A 7,316-nucleotide genomic window follows, 5' to 3' on the forward strand; every position below is an offset into this window, starting at 1 on the left:
AAAATAATAAATGGCTACTCTAATATACCAATGATAAATCCAAGGAGTCCACAACTGAAACTAAGTCCACGGTAAAATATAAAATGCAAATGGTATTTTCCATACTTTTATTTGAAGCTATCAACTTCCCTCCCGACCATTGTTCCGACATTATATGCCATTTTGAAAGTATAAAAATCACACAGAATGAAAATGATCATTTATGACCTCAAATATGACATGACATTTGTAGGTCAATTGTGTAGGAGTTTTATATGTAAGTGTGGTAATTGCCATTTGTAGTTTATACTTTTTTCAAGTACACATTGCATTTCCACCAAGTGAAGCTTGAAACGATTTCATATGAACCTTAGGCGTTGAATTCAAATTAAGTGTAGGGGTTTATTCAAGTGCTTCTCATTTTGTAAGATTTCACTTTTTCCCGACGTATGATGGCGGTGAATTCTTCTCGAAGAATTCACTGCTTCTCATTTGTTTATAATGAAACATCTCTGCGGATTAATACGCCTTTTACGGTGCCAATGTGCATGAGAAATAATTTCGAAGCCACGGAAGGACTTTCTGGAGAGAAGGTGAATAGTTGAATAGGAATTGTATTGAGCAGCCTTGTTGCGCCTCTAGCTACCTTGCATCTATGTATATGTGCCTTTCACGGCACAATAATGAGGGTGCAAAGCAAGGTCGAGGAAGAAAAATAAACAAAAGAGCGGGAATAATTCTTTCCGTAAGACCGAGACAAGACAATTACGACGCGTCCATGATGAAAAAAATGTCTCCGATGGTGCAAGAAGTTAATGAGACTGTCATAAATATTCCTTGAAATGGCAGGATCGAAGGGAATACGCGAAATCAAAAAATTAATACGCGACACTTAGCATACTAAATACGTACATAGTAGCTCCATATGTATGAATCTCGTTACCGCATGGAATTGCGCCGAGCCTGTCACAATTAATAGACGACTGCATGGATTAGCCTGCGTCAGCATGAAGACAATTCAAGTGTTATAGATGTCTCACGCGTTTCCATTTGACCTCCGTAATGAATACCAGGAATGGAAGGTAACATGTCCCATCGACTTGCCAATCGTGGAAATAAATGAAACAAAAGGAAGCAAATGTTTTCGTAACCACTTCCATGTATTAATTTATATTTCAAAATGATATTGAAAATCGAAAGGATCGACCAAGCAAAAAGTTAGTCCGTCCAAGACAGCAGATAGATCCATCAACATAATTTTCGTATTTTCAAAGACCCTCCAAACGGAAGAGAAAGAAGTAATCATGAATGTGGTAAAACAGTTGTGTCAATTAAGCGATACATGAAACCACTGAAAGGGATAAAAATGGCATTTTTCTGAAGAGCGGTGCGGAGGAGCGAGCCATCGTTACGCAACTTGCGAGACGGAGAGTCTGAAAAGAGAGTGCCAACTGCGCAGCAAGGCACCACGCCGGGGATTGGAAATGCCCGATCGGCACAGGCGGAAGGGTTTGGCGCAGACAGCACCACTAACGTCTTCCCTCACCGCCGGTCCGGCCTCCGAGTCCGTCGTCACCAAGGACGATCTTCTGCGGCTACTGAGCCTCCTCGTGACCAACTTGCACCCGCAGGAAAGAGCAGCAGTGGCCGACATCCTAGAGAACGAGGCGCGAGATGTCCTTGGGTACTCCGTGAATACGGTGTGCTCGCGGGATCAGCAGTTGGAGGCTGTGCAGAAGATAGACGGATGAGCCAGATTCACTTTCTTTATTATCTAAATTTTATATTCTTTTGCACTCTTAGCCCCTAAGGCAATAATTTAGTAAACTTGCTTCTTATTTCAGTTTTGATTTTCATTTAACTTCAGTAACTTCATAAACTTTCTGAGGTTTTTCAAAATAAAGTACTTTTCTGGTGGAAAATCTCTAAATTTTAATTTTAATCCATGAACTAATAATTTAAATCAAACATCTCAATACTTAAAGGTACATTTTTTATGCACCAGATTCAACTTTCAATTCATTTCACTTCCAAATTATTATGCATGACTTTAAACTTTTTCTCGCATTACGGATTTCACCAAATTTTGTGAAACAAATTCATTTTCAGTTTAGTCAATTAACATCTCACTGATTCATTGAAATAACTGTGAACTGCCGACTGCAATAAATCTGACGCCAATAAAGCTCATGGCTTTTGAACTTAGTTCCTTCCTAATCAAATCTCAATCTAAACTCATCTCATGAAATGAAATGTGCTCATTCGACTATTAAATTTAAATATGTAAATCAACCAAAACAACTAGCCCGACCAATTATCTCAATTCTGAAGAAGGGCATGTAAATATCTAAATGACAAATGACCATCAAGCCTGGCTTACAGTGTAAATGAATAAATATGTATTTGTATATAAACTGATATAGTCATTGACAAAACTAGTGCAAACTCTATTGCATTATATTGCATATTAATTCCGATCTGTAAAATTACAGCACTCCACACCGGCTAAAGCAAAGGACACCAGGACAACGCCTTCCAAACACCACTTGACTTGACAGACCACTATTACACGGCGCTCTACGCGGGGTTTAGCCGCTTTCCCTCACGTCTCCGACGAATGTAGGACCAATATTCATCCCGGAGGAAAAGAGTTCCAGATGATATGTATTACAATTGCTGCTACAAGCTCACAAACACTTGTAAACTTAAAATACCTACGACAAGCCCTGAAGGGAAAATTGTCCTAATCAGGGTTCATGCTGTAAATATGTCTAATACTACAAATATTATGTAAATATTCATGTACACTGGCAGCATCGGAAATAAACTCCTTTTGAATTGAATTGAATTGGCGATGCGTTGTGTCGAAGGATATGCAAAAAGTTAATAAATACCTACATACAGGATGGGTAAAAATTTTGTCACGAAATTTTAACCCTGGATAGCTGATGCCAGTAGGAATCAAAATAACTCATGATGTATACGTCGAAAACGTACCATTTTTGAAACCACAGAAACTTTGAGACAAGTGTTCCCATTGGCCTAAATTTTGCCGTGTTGCCGCTCTACCGCTAGCCAGCGGGCTGCCTTGGATACTTCGCGATCTCCTGCAGGCAAAGATTACAAAGTCATGAGCTGTGCATCACAGCATCCGACGTAAGGCGAACTCGCGTCTAATCGGAAGGCTTAGCAAAATGCGTCTGTATTAACAAATGGTGCGCTTCCGAATTAAACATTTTTGTTAAGTTGGGCAAGTTGGGTTCCCTCTAGTATCAGGTATAGGGGGTTAAAATTTCGTGACATAATTATCTCCCCCTGCATAGTGAGTTGCATAAAATTAAGTGCTTTTGTAAGTTGCCTGAGCGTTGTTTAAAGAATTACTGCGTCTATAGGAAAATTGGAGGAATTAATTCGGTGACAGGATGGAGAATGAAATCTGCTGACGAAGAGTTACAATTTTGATTTAGTTAGTGGCGTTACGTTGTATTATTATTATAGTATTCTACCGATCAAGGTAGGTTTTCATGGAGTATCTCCCTTTCCTTCCAGCACTGCCTTCTTTAATTCACTGTAAGGCCTACTCTCCTTCAATATATCTAAAAATCCTATTCTTTTCCTTCCCCTCCCTCGTTTACCTAACATTCTACCCTCTAACACCATTTTCAACATCCCCTCACCGCTAAGCACTAACTCCATCCATACCTTCTGTCTCCTCCGTACCTCATCTAAAAGCAGACTCTCCTCGCCAACCATATCCAGCACTTCGTCGTTCCTTTTCCTCTCCGTCCATTTCACCCTCTCCATTTTCTCCATACCCACATCTCGAATTCCTCCAATCTTCTCTCGTCTTCTTTCCTCAGTGTCCACGTTTCCGCACCGTAGAGAGCTACGCTCCAAATCAAACTCTTCACTGACCTTTTCTTTAAACTCTTACACAACGATCCTCTCAGAAGCTCCTTCCTGTTCATGAACGCCTCCTTCGCTAATGCTATTCTCTTCCTGATGTCCTTACTACTGTATCCGTTTTCCTCTAACGTACTGCCTAAACAGTTGAATTGTTCAACCTGCTCAAGTTTTTCGCCACCCACCTTTATCTTGAGTCTCACATTCCTCGCTCGTGATGCTTTACAAAACCGCATAACCTTAGTTTTCTTGTGATTAATCCTCATCCCATACTCCTCGCAACGTTCGTATAACGCATCCACTAGAGCCTGAAGCCCCCTCGCTGACTGGCTGATCAACGCCTGGTCATCCGCGAATCTCACTGATTTGAGCATCATTCCTCCCACTTTTATCCCAGGTTCTAACTCATCCCACGCTTCCTTTACCATCTCCTCAGCGTACACGTTAAAGAGCAGCGGCGATAGAGGACAGCCTTGCCTCACACCTCGGCCGATGCTTGCCCACCCAGATTCTCCGTCCGCTACCCTCACTTGCGCCGTCTGGGCCATATAAAGATTACGAATCAGTCGTCTATCCCTCCAATCTACACCTATTCTCTTCAGAATATACATCAACTTTACCCAGTTAACCCTATCAAACGCTTTCTCAAAATCCACGAAACACGCATATACGTCCTGGTCATATTCTAGGTTCCTCTCGACGAGGGACCTCATTATTGCTATTGCATCTCGAGTTGACTTCCCTTTTCTGAAACCAAATTGATCTTCGCCCAAATACTCGTTTGCCCTCGCCTCCATCCGTCTGTTCAATATCCTCAGTACCACTTTCGCCGCATGCGATATTAGGCTGATAGTCCTATAATCTCCGCATTCCACAGCTTTCTTCTTTTTCGGAAGCGGAATTAAAACCGTCTTCACGAAATTTTCCGGCCAACATCCCTCCTCATAGATCTTGCGCACTAGTTCGAAAAACCTTTTCTTACCTTCCTTCCCTAGATTCTTCAGAAGCTCACACGGGATATTGTCCACGCCTACTGCTTTCCTAGCCTTCATATCACGAAGTGCTCTCTCTATTTCCGAATCTAATATCTCCGGTCCAAGATTATCATCCTCCACTGCACTCTCCTCCTCTAGAGTCAATCTCTCTGGTCTGTTCGCTCCGTCATATAGGTCCTCCACGTATTCCTTCCATCTACTCTGTACCTCTTCTCGCTCGGTTAGCATCCTCCCATCCTTAGCCTTAATTTTAGACATGGCTTGTCCTCTTTTGCCGCCCGATAGCGATTTAACTTTGGCGTACAACGCGCCTACTTCTCCATCCTTCTGGAACTTTTCCATTTCCTCGCACTGTCCTTTCCACCAAGCCTCCCTTGCCCTCTTAGTTTCACGTCGCAATCGATTATTCAGTTCCCTGTTCATTCTTTTTCCCTGTTCTGTGTCCACGTTCTTCCACTTCCTCCTCTCCTCCATTTCCCTTATCATCTGCTCCGTTATCCACGGCTTCTTTATCCTTCTACTGTCCACGTAGCCAATTGACTTCTCCGCCGCTTTGACTATTCCCGTTTTAATATTATCCCATCTTTCCTCAACAGCCTTGTTGCTGTCAATGTCACGCATACTACTGTCCACTAGTTCCTGATATTCTCTCATAATACTCCCCTTCAGGGCTTCTACGTTCCATTTCTTCCCCTTCCTAACTTTCATAAGTCTTTTGAATCTTACGTTGCATTTCATGAGCACTAGATTGTGGTCCGAATCCGCATCCGCTGCAGGGAAGCTGCGCGAGTTTTTCACACTATTCCTAAACCTCTGTCTTACCATAATGTAGTCTATTTTATATCTCCCCGCATCCCCTGGACTTTTCCACGTGTACCTTCGCCCTTTATGATGATTGAACCACATGTTTGTGATGAATAATTTGTTTCTCCTACAAAATTCTGCTGCTTTCTCTCCCCTGTCGTTCCGTTTTCCCAGACCAAAATCTCCTATTTCGTTTTCATCCCTGCCTTCCCCGACTGAGGCGTTCCAGTCCCCCATTACTACCAGATTTTTCTTACCCGGTGTGTCTCTAATTATTTCCTCGAGCTGTTCATACACCTCATCTACTTCTTCCTCCCTATGATTGCTAGTGGGCATGTAAACTTGGACCACCACAAGGTTGGTGGGCCGCGCCTCAATTTCTACCACCAGAATCCTATCGCTTACCTGGTCTATACCTACCACACGCTTACCCATCTTCCCGTTTAATACTAATGCTACCCCTCGCTGGCTTTCTTCCCCTCCACTATATATAACCCTATACCCATCACTCCAATAGTCCCCGCCCTCCCTCCACCTCACCTCGCATAATCCTAAGATATCTATCCTTCCTTTATCCATTTCCCTTTTGATATTTTCTAACTTCCCCGCCCTCATCATAGTCCTCACATTCCATGTCCCTATATACATCGATGCCTTCTTCTTCCCCATCCTCTTGGTTTTCTTGTCCTGCTCCTGGGATGCTACTGCTGATGCTGAAAAAGATGATGATGATATGTCTCTGCAAGGATTTCGCATGATACGGACCCCAAGGACCTTGCCGATCTCGTTGCCACCTACGACACCCGCCCTTAAGGGCTGGGTCTCGCGATTAGACCATCCGAGGCTAGTTTGATCAAACTCCATGTTTTCAGGGAAGAGATAGTTGGTAGGGTTTCCCACTTCCATTCCAACAGTGTTTTTTACGTGACACCATCACGTGGACTACCTTTCGTCTGGCTCCTACCCTTCGACCTCTCTGGCATGGGTGGTCCTACAGGGAATAATTGCGAATTAATCCCGCCAGTGCAGCTCTGGAGGTCATAGGAACGCGCAAGCCTTTCCACCGCGACAAGGTTGTAGCCCAAGGGAAAGGTACGTCGTATTAAACAACAGAAAAACTAAAAGAGGCTGACTCCAGTTTGATTTTGAGAAAATATTTTCAATTATCAGCAGAGAGTTAACAAAAGCAGGTGTATGAAATTCAAGGAAAATATCACATCTCTCTATACATGTAGAATTATTTTGGAAGCTCACAGAAACACACCATGTACACATGGGATTTAAAACCAAGGTGAAAAGCATTCTGTGCGAGGGTTCGGATTTTTCCCTGACATTTCGCAGCGACGGCTGGTCACGTCACTTATTCATGGAAATGGTGGAGGAGACGTCGGGTTATGGTGACATAATTGGGGTATGGTGACATAATTGAAATATGGTGAATTGACATACGGGTGTATGCCACGCGACATACGCCCGTATGTCAATTTTTAATCACCCTGAGCCGCGAAAGCTTTAATCAAGAAATGCAAATTAGATGGTCATATTTTGGCCCGTGACTGCCATGTTCTCTAGTAAGGCTGGTATCGCGGTGAAAACGACTACCCATATCTATCCGCTCGGCAAAATATCCCTTTT

Source organism: Ischnura elegans, chromosome 6 (assembly GCF_921293095.1).
Source record: "Ischnura elegans chromosome 6, ioIscEleg1.1, whole genome shotgun sequence".
Classification (NCBI taxonomy): domain Eukaryota; kingdom Metazoa; phylum Arthropoda; class Insecta; order Odonata; family Coenagrionidae; genus Ischnura; species Ischnura elegans.